The 20,659-nt window shown below is 31.5% G+C and overlaps 1 non-coding gene across 1 annotated transcript; it reads left to right on the top strand.

The window, feature by feature from the left end:
* The first annotated feature begins 11,670 nt into the window (after positions 1-11,670).
* TRNAS-UGA lies at positions 11,671-11,752 on the top strand. Its single transcript has one exon. It is a non-coding gene; the product is annotated as a tRNA-Ser (tRNA).
* The last annotated feature ends 8,907 nt before the right edge of the window (positions 11,753-20,659 follow it).

Below are 20,659 nucleotides of genomic sequence, written 5' to 3' on the forward strand. Positions count from 1 at the left end.
AAGATGGGCTTTGTGGCTTTCAAAAGTGATATTCTAATAAAATTCGAGCTAAAGTTTTGAAAAAAGTCTGCCCCACTAGGTGGGAGGCACGTCATGATGCTGTGTTTGCACTAAAAACTAGATTTGTTGATGTTCTAAAAGTTTTGACTCAAATTGTTCTTACAAGTTCTAAAACAAATGAAAACAATTTAGCAGTATTAAACATAGAGCGAGAGCAAACAATTAATATCGCCATCGAAAAAATTATCAACGATTTTGCAAATGCCAAGTCAAGACGGAAAAATTTCTTGATATAATTTAATTTAAAGCCTTAAAGGTTAAAGTATTTATGTCACTTAAGTGTATTTATAAAGAAATTAATTTGTTACATTGTTTTATTTTATATAGTTATAGTAGGTATTGTCTTTAGCTAGTGTTCTACACAGTATTTTATAGTTTTTGTTTTATGCTTAAGCTTAACTATTATTTTTTAAAAACATTGAAATTAAATATTTTAAATTGAATCTCCTCAATGTTCCTTAAAATAAAACATGTAACTCAACAACATGTAAATGTAACTCCTTTGTCTCATTATTGTGCCAGTTGTGCCACATATAGTTTTGGAAACATTTTGTGGAGGTCACTTTTTTAGCGAAAGCTAAACTAAAAATTGACCTTCCTAAATTTTTGTTTGTGTCTTATAAAATGCATCTATGATAAGGGGCCCGAAAAATTAGCTGCACCCCCGTACTTAAACACATAGATACGCCACTGTAGTGTGCTTTAAATTATTACTCTATCATCTTTTTTTGTTTTTTGTACCGCTATATAACTATACTATATCATACTTCATGGCCAAAGAATACCCACCCTCATGCCCTACTTGCGGGACACTCATTACGGTCAAGAACATACTCCATGAATGTCACCAGTTTAATGAAATACGCATCAAACAGGAATTACCGGGGACCCTATATGAAATACTTGCACCCACTCGCGAGACATATAAAAACTTATCAATTTCATCAACGAAACAGAGCTGCATCATCATATTATTTAATAATATTACCTAAGAAAACAATTTACAAATATAATAGTAAATAGTAATTAAGTAATTTAATGTAGTGTAATGTAATGAAAATTCAATCTATTTTTTCCAATGTAAAAAAAAATGTAACGCCAGATAATGACCTTGTAGTTAATGACTTAAAAAAAAATTTAAAAAAATTATATTATACAAATTATAATTATTTGTTATATTATGTATACATGTATAACATATTATATTGCATAATAATATAATATATCTGCTTATGTCAGGTTGCATGAGCAATCACTAAATATTTAACGAATCAATAGTGTAGGCCCATATGATTGATCAGTTAAATTTTATTGAGCCATTAAATTAATCAATTTTTCACGCAACCCAGCACTACAATATTTAATTTTTGGTTTAAAATTTAAAGGATTATAGGTTACTATTGTATTATTCATACACGCAAATTATAACATATACCTGCCTATTAATATATTGGCCTTTTTATTTTTCCGTTCGTTTGTGAATTTCGTTTATCAATTTAGTACAGATCCCAATAATAATTAATAAAATATAATATATAGGTACATAAAGGTACATAAATAAATGTATTATGCGATAAAAATAAATTGCATATTTGTTCATTATATTATTATATGGCTAAAATGATTGCTAAAGAATATTTTTATAATAATTTAACAGAAAGATTTTAGTTTTTATGTAATTTAAAAAGTGTTAATCGTAAAAACTTAAACATTCCTATTTCCACTGCCACTTAAATTATATTTTGCTATAAATCATATAATTATGGAATTTTCAAAATATTAAGATTCATTTTAAGCTATTTCCTATTTGGTTCATATTTTCGGCACTGCAAACTTTTTTTTTACGTTATAATGAATATTAAATCGCCCTTTTATGTCCCTCAATCCTCAATTCTCAATCCTCTTATAAAAAAAGGGTGCCTATACACCAATTATTATTATTAAAAGCTAAAACTAATTCTGAACTGAATACAACTAATATTAAACAGCCCATCTGTACCTGACACCTGAACTATAATATAGTAAAAATAAATTAATAGATTAATTACATGAAAAACAATACTTTTGCTTTGGTGTTGTTCAATTTGAGCACTTGCCACCCATATACGTTAGTCCGGCATACTTCGTACTCTATACAGCAGTGCGTTACTTACATTATAATTTATAGGTAAGTACCCGTTTTTGATAATATTACTATAATTTGTTGTAGGTTAATAATAATTGTAAGAAACATAACAAAAAAAAGTATACACTATTATAAGCATTAAACATAAAACAGTAATACATCATGAATAATATTTGAGGTTTATACATATAGGTACCTACGTAGAATGCAGAAATGATAAAATATAATATAATTTACATATTTTATACAATACAATACATATTGATATATCATACAGTATTAACAATTTAAAATACGTCATTCATATGACATATAAATATATAATGCTAGACTGCTAGAGTATTGGCATTCTCCAGTATGGTATATTATGCACGTGATGAATATTAACTTATTCAAAAATTGTTTTCTTATAAATATTTCTTAGATATCTATTAAAAAATAATTATAAATAGAAACTTCATGTAAGAATTTATAGTGAAATTTTCGCAATTTTCGCCATTTTCCCAATTATTAAATTTGATCTAAAAAGTTTTATTTTGATTTTGTAGTTGTTTCTTTGTAAGAGCTATAGTCACACACTCATGGTATCAATATTATTATAATTCATAGAGAATATAGTTATATGCAAAAAACCAAATTTAAAATAAATCTTGATAAAAAAAATTAAGTTAATTTACTACCTATAAATTATTATGAAGTTGGGTACCTACTATAAATACTTAATATATATTCATATTTACTCATATTTTATATACTTACATGTATAAATACAATATGTATATATAAGTGAAAAATGCGTTGCATGTCGATTCAATTTATGACGAAATTATTTGAATATTTATTATATAGGTAACGCCTTGTCCAATATTTTAATTTTTAAATGTATGCGCAATACGCATTATTATTTATACCGTTTGTTGTATTTATCTTCGAGTTTAATTTTAAACTTGTACAGTTGCACACTTGCACTTAACAATACTGCGCGTTTTAAAAACGCAGAAAAAATAGAATAAAAAGTACATGATATGTATAATGTACGAATGTAATATATATAATTATAATACATAATGACTTATACCTAATGTATATAATATATATACGTGTGTAAATTATATGGCTCATATATAATACGCGTTAACAGTGTTTAGGCGCCATTAGCTAGACAGCACAGATTGTCTGCTATACTGTAAAAAAAAAGAAAAACAGTCAACTTGTAAGTCCATAAATTTCCGAGGGATTAACAGGTGCAGGAATAGGATTATGAAAATAATTCTTGGCCGTATACCGAACAGTAGTTGAGCAACTAAGTTATTGTCGCGTTATTCAATTGTCTCTCTCTCATATTATGGAGTACGCTTCCTATATTTACATTTGATATCACACACTATAGGGCGTTCGATCGTATATTCGTATGTAATATAATATATTATAAAATATATAATATTATTGTGAATTGTGATGGAAAACACACACACACACACACACACACACACAATTACACAAGAGAGAAAATAACATGCGTGTTACGACGTCACGACTCTCACATACTATATAGTTATTATATAGTCATATAGAATATCTATACCAACATAAAAATAATAACAATAATATAATGTCAAGGGCGCACGACACTGAAGTCGAAACAATGGGAGTTAACCGAGTTGCTCGGGAGTGTTATTGGAGACGCGATGATTTATATATACGGCTGAGCGGAAAATCGCTAGGAAAATGAATAGAAATTACACGGACTAAGGAAAAAAAAATAACTTGCGGCACTTAGTGTTGTAGAAGCTTGCGATATTGCGCATGTAAATGTGTTCGGTCCACATTCGACAGATTTTTATGTTATTTTTAAATTCATTAGTTTTCTATGATAAGCGTTAGATGAAAACCAGTGAGCACTTGTATTATATTGTTTACCAATTCGTTTTGAACGAAATAAATTTTGGTAATTTGATCTACAGGTGAAAACGATTTTTAATAAAATCCAACAACTTTTAATCTAAATTTAACAATTTTAGAGTATTTTTTCTTTCCGTAGATATTTGTCTTATTATTGTTATATATAAAATGTTTATAATTATTATTCAATTGTCTAATTTATTTGTATGTACCTATAACCTAATTGCCTATGACCTTAACATATTAACACTTCGTTTGTTAAAATATGCTTTATATTTAGTTAACCTTAGAGACCCATTTTAGCTTATCACTGTATATACCGGACTGTAATATGCTTGTATTTGTATTTTGTATAATATTTATCGACAATCTGCGCTCTAAAAGTGTGTAGGTTTATAAATTTATGTATACAACAACTGAACAATCTTTGTATATTATATACTTCGAACGACGTATTTTGTATTTACATTGTACACAATATAATTACACAATAATCAATATACTTATCACATAATATGGGTAATAATAATATGTTTAATTTACATAATATCGTGTGTGTTATTGCAAATAACGTATTTCTTTTAAATAAAAAACTCACAAGTAACAAATTGTAAAATGTGTGGTTTGTGAAATAAGAATTTTAACTACATTTCTGAAGAAAAAAAAAATTTGTTATTTATACTTTGCTGATTTGTATTATACAATATGTGCGTTTGCCGTTTGTACTGGATACGTCTGTCCGTATTGTATTAAAAAAAAAACTAATTATATTAAGTATAATTATGTAAATTAACCATAAAAATCTAATAGTGAATGTGTTATTTAAAAGTAATTTTCAGCAAATTTAAAACTAATGTTTTATAATTGTATAATTAATAATAACGATAATAAAATTTTAAACTGCGTTTATAGGCTGTATAGTGAACTCGGAAAAATCGTATTCAGAAAACAGAGCTAATTCATAAACTGTCAAAAACCATAAGACATTATGGAAGAATATGACATCGACGTGCGGTGGGCATTGATGGATGATGGTTAGGTTAATCTGACCATCATAGAAAATCGTATTGTGATTCGTAAATGATTGTGTATCGACGTAAATTATATTATCATCCTACCCCATGAATGGATTCGTCACCCATCTGTATCACAGTACATAATACATATCTTTAAACATTCGCAAGCTTGTGACGGGAGGTATAAGGCTCAAGTCTCGGTGGGGTCTCCCCCTTTATCCATCTTAGCGAGACTGGCTGCTTCTCGCCTTAATGACGCAGTCTCATCCCTCCAGGTGGGTACATTGGGTGCCCGAGCGCCAGACAATGTTCCCCTGGCAACGCTCTGTTAAGGAGGTTGATCGGTGGGTTTCGAAAGTCCTGCGTCAGCGAGCGCACATATCTTTAAACAATTAATTATTTCTCCACTCTATTTAGGTATTTAAGTAACAAACAGCCGTAAGACGATAAACAAGCGACCTCTTAAAAAATTATATAGTATATTGTTAATGGAAAATGTGTTTACTTTACACAAGCGCCGTACGGCCATATTGTCGATAATGTCTAATGATGTGTATATTGTATACATTATGTTACGTACGAGCTAAGATAAAAACGACTACATTATAACATTATGTTATAATTACTAATAATATATAGGTAGGTACGTCATAATATTATATTATTATTGTTATATTGTATTATAATACCAGCAATCGATTAATCGTTTAAATTATGTATTCCACTTTAGAGTTTTCGAAACGGGCAGCGACCACCCCACCGCTCCGGTGCGGAAACGCGTGATGAGACTGTAGAAATATAGTGTATAACATGTAAGTACTATTATACTAGTATTATACTACTATACTTAATAAGACTTACCTATACCTACCCAATATTATAGAGTAACTTTAATACATAATAATATTATACAATGTAGGTATATAATAATACGATGGCATAGTATAGTAAAATAATATTATTTCGTAGGGTTTTCCGACTAGGAGGTTCAGTCGTATAATATAATTTCAGTCCGTCCGCCGATGTTTAATAGGTTATAGTATAATATACATCTAACCGGCAAGAACTATAGAGGTATAATAATAATATAATATCCTATATTATAACGTAGGTGTACAATGTGTATACACGTAATATTCCAGATTGGTATTATAATAGACCTACATTAAACGACGGCTTGAACTGCAGTGTACAACAGGCGTCGTATGATGATAAAAAAAAAATAACAATAATATTATAATGGTAGGTATAATGCCGCCAGTCGGATTTCCAATAATAATAATACTTGTTATCCGCGCGTTTGGCGGACGGTGTAATTTTCGTCGAGTCGCCCGCGTGCGCCGGCGGTGGCGTCAAAGCGCCGTAGACTTGTACTTTGGTGTACGGTATACTTATCATACGTCGTCGTCGTATACGGGTATAATAACATTAATACGATACAGTCATACATTATGTTATTTCGGTATTTATTTCCTACTCCGTAAACCATCACGCCGTACGCCATCCATCCTATAGGGGACCGCCACGCAGACGTGGTAGTATGTTATTACGTGCTGCACTGCGGCAAATCACCAACATCGCCCTAAAGCCCCTCGTCACGGCGAAGAAGACCTTTCGGTGCCTTTCGACATTCGACGTCTATAATAACGAGCCCGCGTGTACGATAAATATAATTGACAAACACGAAATATACCGTACGCGTATGGTGTATAAGACGTAGTATAATAGCCGTATAGGTATAAAATATGTGCGATTAAACTGTACATTATATAGTTTTTCGTATTCTCCTTTTCGTCGCCGATCGGCATAAGATAGATACGTATCTACCTACCTAAGTATAAAAATGGTCATACTAAAGCGAAACGGTTTTGATCAAATACCTATTTCAGTAGACATCCCTATATGAAAAAAAACCATATTATTAATGAGATTTGGAAAAAAACTATGTGTACTTTCATCGAATAAGGGTGTGAGGACGAATGTGCCTCAGCTGTAATCTGTGGAGCAAACCCTATGACCAAGTACACATGGTTTTTTTCCAAATTTCATTAATATGATTTTTTTTTCATATAGGATTGTCTACTGAAATATTTGATCAAAACCATTCTCGCCGCAGTCGTCATTGCTATTTGTTGTCATCGTTATATCGTTATTACCTATATATTATTATTACATACATATTATAGCTCTACCACCACCACCGCCTCCTATCGAACGTTATTATTATTGTTATGATGTATTATTATTATTGTTGTTGTTGTCGTAGCAGTACTATATAAATATAATATATAATACTATAATACATATTTTGTCGGACAGTCGACGAGGTCTTCTCCGCTCCGGAGTAATAATAATAATTACCGTCCTGCCGCCGCCGCCGTTGCCGATCGTAATAATAATTATCCCACGCCGCCGCGCGCACCACACCGCGCATAGCACAAAATACTCCTCTCTCTTGTCCGCGGCGACGTCGCTCACGTTATTGTTTCACCGCGCCGCGCGGCCGCCTATCCGTCGCAGTCGCCTGTTGCGCAACCCGCGACGATCCAGCGACACCGCGGCGGTGCGCCTCCTCCACGCGACGAGACACTTTCACCCGTTCAACGCGGCGGCCCCGCAGTGCGCTTTTCTCGTACACACACTGTTATGTTTTGATTTTTATTGATCATTGTTGTTCTAAAAGTTACGACGTGCACTACTCCGCCGCATCGCCATCGACAGACGCATAATAATTATTGCATTTTGTCATCGCTTCATAATATTATCATTATCGGCCATTATTATTACACTTTTTTTTAATCACCTTCCCGTCGTCACGAACTTAGAGGAGGAATATGTGTATTAGTTCATTTCTTTTTATAACCTCAACTATAGGTACTTAAATGTATATTTAGTATCGCTTAATATATAATATGGTAAATAATAATAATATAAATATTTACGTGTCACCAGGTCACCTCCCCTAAAAAAATCCTATATACGCCACTGGGCCACTGCGAGGTCATTACACTGGTTTTCGAACCACCATGTCCAGACTGCAGTTAGTTATAACTTAAAAGTTATTATACTTAAATAATATATTTATATATATATATATATATATATATATATATATATACATGGCTATTTACACAATAAGTATTACATTATTAAATTAAATGCTTATAAATGATACATTAATCAACTATGCGGACAGTTCGACGCACGAACATGGAACATTATTTTGGGTCGGGCATATTTGGAAAATCGGAAAAGTACAGAAGTATATATACGATTTAATAAATTTACTTTTTATTCCAACGCGAATCACACAAAATCTGATCGCATTATTAAAATAAGTGCGTATATTATATTATACCAGAAAGTAATTCCAAAACATTAAACCAAATATTGATCATCTAATGGATGATACCATACTCATACCGTCGAATGGACCATTCATACCGAAAATCACGCAATTGGGTTGACAACCAAAATACGAAACCATCAATAACAGTAAATGAAGTATAAATAATATATTGGAATTGGACATACCAACTCACTTTACCAGTTATATATTATGTTAAATTATATTAGATTATTATATGTATATATATAGGTACGCGAGTGAGGTGAACTACGGAAACTTTTATTCAGTTAGGCGTGCGATAAACAAATTCAATTTGAATATAAATATTTGAAATCTGTTCCTTGCCAAAGGTTACATAATAAGTTTTTGAAGAAAAAATAAACGATGTAGAAACGCATTCGAAAAAACTGCGCGTAATTAAACTACAGGGACTGAGTCTGTTTAAAAATAATCATCGCCGTTTAAGTCGCATGTATTTATTTTTAAGCATTTTTTTAGTAGATTTGTACAATCGATGAAGTGTTAATAGATTTTCCAGACGTCCCATCGTATAATATGCGACTAATAAAAACCTTCCTCCTAGTCGCGGTTGTTTATTCTCGGAACAGGATATCGCTGGCTAATGGAAGAAATTTGCAACGCCAAAAATACAACACGTCCGTTATCGAATTGCCTTATTTATTATTGAGTAGCTTTTTACACGCTGAAAATAAGTGGCTTTATGAGTTTGTATATGTTACACTGCAGCAGTATACGCGCGTTTATATATCTTGGCTATTTTGTTATTTATTTTTTTTTTGCTTATCCCCATATGTGCCCACACGTTCCATTAATGGATGTCCGTGAACGATAAGAGCTCATTTTTTCCGTGGTCCAACCGACCGTAGTCATCGTAACTTAATTAACATTTTATAAACCGGATGGAAATAAATCAATTGATAAAATGCATAATAAACGGATTTTTATTACGTTAGGTATAATGTTATTACTTATTATTTATAATATATTATATACATACAGACTACGACACATTCAGGGGACGGACATTTTTTTGTTGATGTGTCTAGATCAACACTTTTTCAGGGACATGGCAGATGCGTATAGGTAATATTTTATTTATTAAGTGTAAATACCGATTTGGATTTTAATGCTCATTACGAAGTAGTAACATTACGATAGATACGTAAATACGTCCACAATAATATATTTCATCCCGTTGATCAAAAATAAATTATTAATGTGTTTTAGAATATCCGGTATTGAAATCTAAAAGTTATTAAGGAATAATAAATTTAAAAAAAATAGCTAGTAAGTGTGTGTTTCTCTGCTGTACAGTAGTTACAGTGAGTCACTGTAATGGATGGTGTTAAATTTGAATTCAATGATATGATATCATTTTATACGAAAATGATTCTGAGCGAAAATGGTTTTTCAGCCTAGGATATATTTTAAAAAACTCTTTTGTTCTGTAAAAGCCTTAACTAAATAGGTTTTTACTTTTTAGCCTACATTAACTTAATATATTTTTATATTTTATTAATTATATTGTTATTATTAATACGGTAGCCGGTAACTTAATTAATATTATTTGTGAGTAACAATATACTTTAGAAGTTGCAAGCAGTGGCGCCGAAGTCCATGCTGACGTCGGGCCGTGGCCCGACCACTTTTTTAAAAAATGTGGCCGGCCGGCCATATTTTAATTACTTCATAACTTTATTATGAGCATGAGTATATTTAAACCGTGATTATGAATAAATGTATATCAAGGTACCTCTATATTAAATAATTAAGATATTGAGGCCGGGAAGTTTTAAAATTGCCGGACCACTTTTTAAAAACTTCGGCGCCACTGGTTGCAAGTACCCACGAATAAAATTTTTAAATTACAACACAAAACTAAAATCGTTCTTCTTCGTTTAAATATCTAATTTCGTCCAAACTTGAACTCCAAATAACTATTTAAAAAAAAACTGTTTTTATGTATTTTTAGATTTTTTGGTTATAGTATAAAAAATACTTACGCGGAATTTTTTTTAAACTTTTAATCCTTAGCAATAAAAGTTAACATTTTATAAATTTTTAACTGCAGCAAGGTAATTATTAAATTTTCAATATGATAAATTTTGTCATACCTTTAAATATTTATAAAAAATAATCTTGTATACGTATTTTTAATGTTTTTAAACTAAAACTGTTACAATGACCAATGTGTGAGGAGCCTTGAATTATATTTTCGAGCTTTTTGACCAAACGAATAAATGTATATTTAAAGGAAAGAAAATTAAAAAATTTCATAATATCCGTAAATTTCTTAAAACGATTCAAAATATTTTTTTTAATTTTAACAAGTCTAGAAATAGTGGCGGATCCAGGAGGGGGGAATTTGCTCCTCATGCCCGCCCCCACAAAAAAAAATTAAGCCACTGTATAGAAAATGATAAAATAATCATATTATGGTGTAAATGTCAAGTATCTACGGTTATTCGTTTTTGAATTGTATACAAATAAGAAAATCGCTCCATGAGAAATCGAGTGAATATCCAATGTAGTAAAAATTTGAATTTCCAATTCTCATAAAAATGTAATAAATTTTACTTTCCAGTAGACATTTTTAGTATCAGTAGCAAAAGACTACATTGTAAAAATATATACATACCCTGATAATAATTTTTTTATAAGAATGTACAAATATAGGTGCATAATACCTGTACAGCTGTACCTGACACTTGTAGGTACCTAATTATTTATTTAAGAATATATCACACTCACACACGGATTTAATAAGCGTCAAGCAGTATTTAATTCTTCAGGACTTCAATATTTTGCAATTCAACATTTCAACGGTTTGCTTATTCAAGATTTTGTCAGAATTCTTATATTCATATAAGTTTTCCTGTTTCAAAATTTTCAATTTAACGTTTTACACATTCAAGGCTTAATTCATTATTGTTCTTGTAAATATTGGTTCAAGATATCGACGTTCGAATTTTCGAAGTTCGAAATTTTTTAAGTTTCCCGATTTTCCTAATTATGTTATTGAATATTTAAGCATTTACGTTAATAATTAATATCTGTACTTAAACGAAGTAATGTACAAAATATTAAGACATAATATTTTTAATTATTTATACCATTATATCAAGATATTCTTCACATCGTTCCAAAGTACCCTTAGTTATCCTTAAATGTATAATATGCGCACAAATACAACCAATGCTGCGGTGTCCGAGCGGTTAAGGAGTTGGACTTGAAATCCAATGGGTTTTACCCGCGCAGGTTCGAGTCCTGCCCGCAGCGAAATTTTTTTGCAGTTTTTCCTACATCACTTTTCATTGTTTTTCGGTCCTACACGGTGATACACGGTGCTATATACACTGCGCACCTGTTCATGCCAAACTAAACGTATTTACCTACAGACTACAGTATCTAATTAGTATATGTTTGAAAATATAACCGGGTATATATCAAGATATTATTATCCACACAAAAAAACGAAAATCCAAACTAAAAATAAGGCGCAGTCCAAAAACCAACGTTATCGAATAATCCGTACGCACATAATATGAAATTATACTCAGGAACGAGCAATATAAATTTAATGGAATATAAACTCATCCGGCTTCAGTGTATTACAGGTTATACCGGTGATCGGTCGTCATCCAGCAAAATACACATATAATATAATATACATATATAGGTATATAATATTATGTACAATACACACGAGCACACTATACATCTATAATACGGTATGCATTATTGCCCACGAACGACAGTGTGTGTATGTGTGTGTCGTCTCCTCTAATGGGTCCATTTGCATGTTTTATCTATAGTGGATTACGTGCCTTCCCGTCCTTTCGCGTCCATTCAAGAAACCGTTCCCATGGAGAAGCCTATATATAATAATATCTACTCTCTCTCATATACAATCTCACTCACTCTCTCTTAACTGCCCGTCTCTATCTGTCGTACACAGAGGTACGCCACACATATAATATTATTATTATTATTATTACTATTATATTATATACGACAACCGGCCGATAATTCATTCACGTTTTCCTTCTCCGCCGCCGCGCTAGAGAGTTGAACAACCGACCGCAATTCACTCCGCCGTCGCCACTGCCTGTGCCGACGTCGTAGGCATCTCTCTTTATATCTATATATTATATATGTTTTGTGTGTATTATAACGGTCGCCGCCACAGTCACACCATTGCCGTATAATATAATAATATTATTATTATTATTATTATTATTATTATTATTATTATTATTATTATTACGCGAATACCTATACTAGGTAGTAGGTACATATTATCATAATATGTAAATTTATATAATATGATGCGAGTGTATCTTCTATTATTATTATTAATTAAAGTATAAATGTATAATAATGTATAAAGGTAATAATAATATTTTAAGTATGCGTGTGTGTCTGCAAACACGAGATAACATGGACGTTATCGGCCGTTGTTGTTGCTGTTAGTATTTCGACTACCGGACTGCTGCACGACAATGCGAGACATTAGCAAAAATCGTGTTACGAATGACCCCGCAACCGTGGTCACGAATTGCGCGATGACACTATAAATATAGCGGCATGAGCCGTTTTTGAAACTGAGGAATATAATATTTTTAAATATAATAATTTATAAGTTTTGGACAAATATTGAAATATGTGTGTATTGTGTACTTTCCAGCTTTTAGATTATTTGAAAATTGGAGAATAAAACGAGCGTTGAGTATTTATGTTAGTTTGGTCGAAAGTCGAAAAGAGTGAGGACCAGTCTACCAGTTGATCACTGTTTTGTTATTTGAACATTTTTTCAGATGTTTTTATCGTGTGAATTCAACAATTTAAAACAAATTTATATGATATCTGATTATATTATATGTTGGTGTATATAGTTAGTTTATTAAATTATTAGTAGGTAGCTTAGTTAATTTATTCTAGAACACTGAAGTATATGACCAACAGCTAGGACAATTTTAAAGGCTATAATATAACATAAGATACACAAGAAGACAAGAAATATATATACAGGAAGCTATTTACACTCTGTGCAGAGCTGTATAAATATAAATTGATGAAATATTAAGTATGGATTTTTAAACTTTATTTTTTTGTCCTTAATTATCAAAAACTCAAACAAATTGCAAATGTTTTTATAATTTTATTTAGACTCCCCCGAGTTAAACTCCTGCAGGCCTATGCAAGAGCATAATATAACACTTGCTGTTAAGCAGTATATGTGGCGTGTTTAAACTCTGGAAATTGGAATTGTTTAAGTCTGTTTATGCGTTTAACCAAATTAAATTCGTGTACATAATAATATAATATAATCAGGAAGGTTTTTCGAAGAACGATCGTCAATCGCACACATGTTCACGACGTTATTGTGGCGTACAAGACTCGAAAACAATCGTAAAAAAAAGAGCTGAAGGGCGGCTGGATTACATAATCTATAATATGTACGTATACGGAGGCGGTGCCTATAACAGTTTTCTGTTATTTTTTTTTCCTTCCCCAATGTGCTTCGTCGACGAATTTACGGCGAGAGTGTATACCGCGATGTTATAAGTTTTTATGTCGATGCCATTAAAACGTGAACGACTTCTGACTGCTGTCGCTTTGGGGTGCATCGTTAATAAGCGTCGTATATTATAATATACGCGATACGCGTAATGCGCATAATATAATATACAGCCCGGTCGGAATAATTATTGTGCTATACGAAAACGGTGCAGCGATAGGGTCTTTACGACACACGATGATATCCCCACGTTTTTGTAACACGAATTTCCGATCACTCGGTATATATACATTACATAGGTACGTCTTGTATTGAACATTTGAACGTGTATAATATAAAGCCTATAAAGGTACTAGTGGTACTGGCGGCGTGGCCTGCGTGCGTGTTGCAACCGGACAAAAAACGCGTCAGATAATAATAATAATAATAATAATAATATTGTTATTATCGTTACACCGTTGCTACCGGAAAAAACAGTTTTATTGTTTGTTTGTTTTTTTAACAACATCCTCTACAGTCACAGGGAGGCTACAGGTGTTTTTTAGTTTGTTTTATAGATATAAAACAAATTTAGTACATTATATAATATTATAATTATAATTATAATTGATATATATGTATATATTTTGGGTATCGTATTATCGTAAGTCGTAACTGCAGCTAAGTAGTCGCTAGTAAATAGTAATGTGATGTGCACCGGACAATATCTTGCAACGACGATAATATTATATAATACAATATTACAATACCATAATATATTATGTTTTGGTTTTGGGCTTATTAATTATTGTTATACACGCTTATACTTAAGTATTAAAGTGTCTAACACAGGATTTATTGCAGGATGGTTTTGAACTGCCTACCCATTAACCAACGAATTATTCAAATGTTTTATTCAATTATTAATTTGTATTAAATACTGTAGACTATAGTAAAATGTATTTATTTATGTACCTATATACTTAGGAAGGGGGGGGGGATATTATAATCTATACTTATTAGATTATACTATTATAGTAGGTATTACGGTCGTCAGTCACTCGTAAATCGAAATCCCCATAATAAAGACTATAGAGTATAGACATTAGACATACAATAATATTATGATTTTTATATAATAATGCATTCTACATCATGTTCTTAAAACGTTATAATTAGTTTACCTATTAATCCTATGTCAAATAGACCTAATCCTCTTTTTAAAAATCTTGCTTCGTTTATATAATGTTTTATTTGAATTGTTATTAAATGCTATCATTGAAAAGAAAATGTAAACGAGCTTTATCTAGTTTATAAAATGTTGATTTTGAAGTGGGAATTTTTAAATTTTTTAAATATTATGTAACATATCAAAATGAAGTGGCTATATATTAGCTAATGTAATTTCCGATAAAAACAATTTTTATTTTGTGAGGTTACAAGTTGTTGTTACATTTTTAAAAATGGATAAAGGTAAATAGTATATATTAGTAAATATATGAAATGTGTAACAAACAAATAGGTATAGATATAGTAAAAAGTGCACACTTATTGCTTACTCTTATTAGTTATTATGAACTATTTACACATTTTAAATCAATACCTAGTAAAACTAATTAATTAATTAATTAATTAAACACAAAATTAAAATCTTCTACTTTACAGGTGGCCGATTAGATCGATTATTTATAATTACAATATAAACTATAAGTACATTGTACATCGTGCAAATGTTTTTTTTTCCAATAATGAAAAGGAACGATAATAAATTAATAAACAACTATAGTGCCTATATCTTATATTCTTATCTAAATATAAACACAATTAAACAAGGGCTGTGAATTGATTTAAAAACAATTCACAATAATTGTGCTTTGTTTAAGATACAATACAAATATATTTGTCCACAATATGTGCATTCTTAAATTAAGGCACATTTTCTCCAATTAAATATGTTATTATGATACAATCACAGAGATAATACCCAATAAAATATTTTAATCGTTTAAAACGGTTTAACACACATTTCTATAACGTGCATATTTTTACCATCGCAAATAAATATTATTAATATATATTATTATTCACAGACCACAGTTATAATAAATGCATATTTTTTTTTCATAAAACAAAAAAAAATAATAAATTAACACAAAAATTGCTACTATAAAATGATGATGCTGAAGACAAATATTAAAACTAGTTAAAAAATATCATAGGACGCTTGGAATTAATAGTTAATTTATTATACAAATGTTTTTTATGTACTATAATTATTATTTTATGTTTGAAAAAATAATAAAACACGATTATGTAGAATTTATGGTGCTATTATGTTACTTATATTACATAATTGTAAGTAGTAATACTTGGTATTATTTTAATTTCTCGTATTTTACGAATACTGAAATAACAATATTTATTTTTCAAAATAAATAAAAAATAATTGTTTGCATAATTCGATTGTAAATACGTATGCAACTAAACATTTGAGGTGCTCGATTGCTTGAACATTAAAGAAATATTTTTTTATGTACACAGAGGTCAAACTGCAGTGATCAACAAGCGACGCATACGAAATCAACTCCCTGGGAGGTATATAATATGATATTATCATATAATATAATATATGGAAGTTGATGCGGTTGTCTTATCAGTTTTTTTAACATGACACCAAATTAAATAATACTATTAATTATCATTACCTATGTACTTTTCTTACATATTATTTCATTGTCTTGAAGCACCGTGTAGAATTATTGAATATCAATAATTATGTTAGAAAGTATAATTATAATATCAAATCATATACAAATAATAAATAAAGATTAACATCATATATAATACTATAGGTGGGTACAGCCAGGTATATACACATTATATTACATACATACTAGGATATAGGTAGTCAGGAAGACATATTTATTATGGGTGATAGCATTCATTTTGTATTTTCAATTTCTTTAAATTTAAGATTTAGAATATTTTATCAATGTCGGTATTCAAATTTTATATTTTTATTAATACTTGTTATCGATTTTATGTAGGTATCTCGTATAATCGTGGTTTGCAATGCAAAGTCTTCAATTATTGCGTTAAATCTTGTTAAACAGGTCGTCGTGAAAATAATATATATATTTATTATTATTTGTTAAAAGGAATTACTTAAATTTGTTTAAGTAAATTTATATTATATTGACCCACTAATCACTGTATTATAAATTTAATTTAGATGTTTTTAGATATCTGTTTATTGGTTTTTTTATATAACCCATACATTTATAATAATATAATTATTAAATTTGAATTCTTGTTTTAGTATCAAATTATACATTTATAGTTTATATTTATGTTATATGGAAAATAGCACTTCTATGTTACATATAGGTAATATACTAATATATTGACATACACTAAAGAATTTAATATTTCCTCAATCTTCTACAACAAACTAACGAATTAAACAACGAATTAGCCGTACACAAAACTACTTGTGCCGCCAGTCTAATAATATATATATATATATATATATATATAAAAACCTATAAATAGTAATTGAGGTAGGTACACTAATGTCAGTAGTCGAAATATATTATTTATTTTATGTTAGAATACAAAAATGCACGTATATAGCATAAAATGGCTTCTAAGTTCTAATAATATATAACGTTTCAAACACACCGACGACCGACTGGAATGTTGTGGCTTACCCTGTTATTTAGACATTATTATTTTCAGACTATAATATTATATAGGTAAGGTATACATTATATGATCCACCATATATTGTGCCCGGTGGCTGGTCGTAACCTCCGGGTAATTTCGAAACGAAAATAAAAAATGGTCAGTAACCGAATAGATCTTATATATAAATACACAAAACGTAACATAATATAGTAATGATAATAATCAGGTTATTTGGCGTCAAGTCTACATCTGTACAATGCGTACGCACCGGTGGAAAGGTCGAGTAAAAATATTGTATAATATAAAGGAACAAAAAAAATTGGCTACACATTCACAAATCACAATACCCTATTTCGTCGTCGACGCCATGTACGTTTAGGGGAACAGAATAGATATCAATATTATTGGCGGTTATAAACAAAGCGGACTAACTGAAAAATATCAATGTACCTCATCCTCGTGTACGGCTATACGATATATTTTGTCGGTCTACTATATTATAGCCATAATATTAAAGTGGTATTGAACATATCGGAAAACGTATGGTTTAAACGCCGTCCGAAGGATAGTAAATAATAATATTATATCATAAATATAAGAATAAAAAAAAAAAATAACTATTCGAGTTTTCACTGAAGGGCACCGCCAACGATGTCGTTAAATTGTTTACCTATAGATAAAAATTATAATAATAGAAAAATAAAACTAAACGAAAATCCAGTATTAATATATACGATCTAATAAATCTATAGTCGGACGCGTGTCCCTCGACAACCTCGCTCCCCTCGACGCGAACGATATCTAGACGGCGGCGGCGATGATGGAAATAAGCAATAAATTTCATGACAATCGGGTGCCATTGATGTATAACGACGATGACGGCAGCGCCGGCGTGTGGTGTGCGTGTGCGCGCGTCCGTTTTGTCATGGTTGACGCCACCATGTAGCATTGAGACGAAAACAATGGTGCCGGCGGCGCTTAAAAAGGCGGCAGGCAGCTGGCGTGCGGGAGTGCTGACGGGCGGGTGTACGGGTGTGCACCGTCGCGTTGTAGGTTTTCCGTCTGCCCGTCGCCCGTCTGTGCACACATACACATACACACACAAAATATAATAATAATATATAAAATTATATTATATTATGTACCACGTAGTGCGTATACGTATCGTATTTGTGTCCGAGAGAACGGCGCAAACGGCCGCCGCCGCCCGTCTGTTTACGAAGACTGCGGACTGCAACTGCGACTACGACTACGACGACGGGGTCGCCCCCGGTGGATAATTACCTCCGCCACCGACGCCGTTTCACCTGCTCACGTGGCGCCACAATCATACGAAGCACCTTTTGTTTTTACGCACAGTGTAAATGTGTGTATAATAATACAATATATTATATACGGCGTGTGCGTGCGTAATCAAAAATATAATTTACGATGTGTACGTGCGGTACATTATTTCGTCGTCTTCGCAATGATGATCATCGTCGTGTGATTATTGTTGTCATCATCGTATCATTATATTATTATCATCATCGTATCGTTATTACTATCATCAACATCATCATCATCATCATCATCATAGACCATAGTCTTATCATTGTCGCGGAGACACCGACGCGACGTGTGCGCGTGCATGTGTGACGGAGACCGGCGCCGGGCGGCGGCGCTACCGCGACGAAACACGGACGCCGAAATTTCACCGTCTGCCCTACAAAACGCTCGTCGAGCAGGACGAAACCCAACCGGACGGTGCGTGGCGGTGGCGGAGACGTGCGATATACGTCTACCTGGCGGGGACACCGAGGTCCTCGGGCGTATAGAGCGGGAGAGAGGTGTACGCGCACGAAGGCAATGACCTTTTGCGGGTGTAGGTACGGGAATTCGGCGCGCGACGTCGACGCTGATCGAAAATCGTGGGCTGAACGGACAAACGGACTCGAATACTTAAAACAATTAATTTCCTTTTCGATTTTGTGATATCGCACGACAATAATACAATAATAATATTATGTAATCCCGGTGACCCGGCGGATAACCGTTCGTTACAGAACTCGACGAAGTTATAACAGGTATCCCTTTCGGCGCGAACCCCACCACGGCATGTATATTTTATTATAGATACCTACCATTTTAAAACCCGTTGAATAAACACGGGAAAACGGTTCACAATATAATCGACTAGAGCATAGTATATATTATATAAACATTGGAAATCGAAGAACGCGAATCCTCTACGGCCAACGATACTTAAGCGTATCGTCTGGGCTCTACACCTAAAAAATAAATATTGTTTACAAATTTGCACATCACAGATATTTCACACACAAACTGTGTTAATAAAACGTACCTAATAGCCTGCAGTAGGTGGGTAACAGTAATTATTATATAACATCAGCTCACGTGCTTCGATGTATACGGAAAAAAAAAACATTAGTTAATAATTCAGCATTAAATGAATACTTTTCGACGACAGTGTTAGTACTTTGTAATAATAAGATACCAATGCGTACCTAAATGGCTAAATCCTATATATATATATATATTGTATGTTATGATTAAGGCTGAGGGCTTATAGTTTTTTCATATTTGTCTAGAAAAGTCGAAGAACGATGTGAGTGACGTATAAACATATTTCATAACACAATAATGTTATATTTATTATTTACAATTTAATTTTGGAAATTTTTGCATATATTAGAAAAAATAAGATCATAATATATAGGTATAAATTTGGAAAATTTCGACATTAAATATAATTTAACATAAAAATATTATTTTCCGAATGTCTGCAGTCAACCTATATTATATAATATATTAATATTAATATTTTAGATTCTGAGTGGAACGATGAATGTATTGATTTTACAATGATGTGTGTTTTTTTTTTTATTTTTTTTTGTGTCTGTCATCACCTTTTAGGACAGTAAAAATGCTTGGATTTTCTTCAACAGTACCTTTTCTGATAGGAAAGTGAATCTAGTTGGTACTTTGGGGGGTCAAAA

Source organism: Acyrthosiphon pisum, chromosome A1 (assembly GCF_005508785.2).
Source record: "Acyrthosiphon pisum isolate AL4f chromosome A1, pea_aphid_22Mar2018_4r6ur, whole genome shotgun sequence".
NCBI classification, from domain to species: Eukaryota; Metazoa; Arthropoda; class Insecta; order Hemiptera; family Aphididae; genus Acyrthosiphon; species Acyrthosiphon pisum.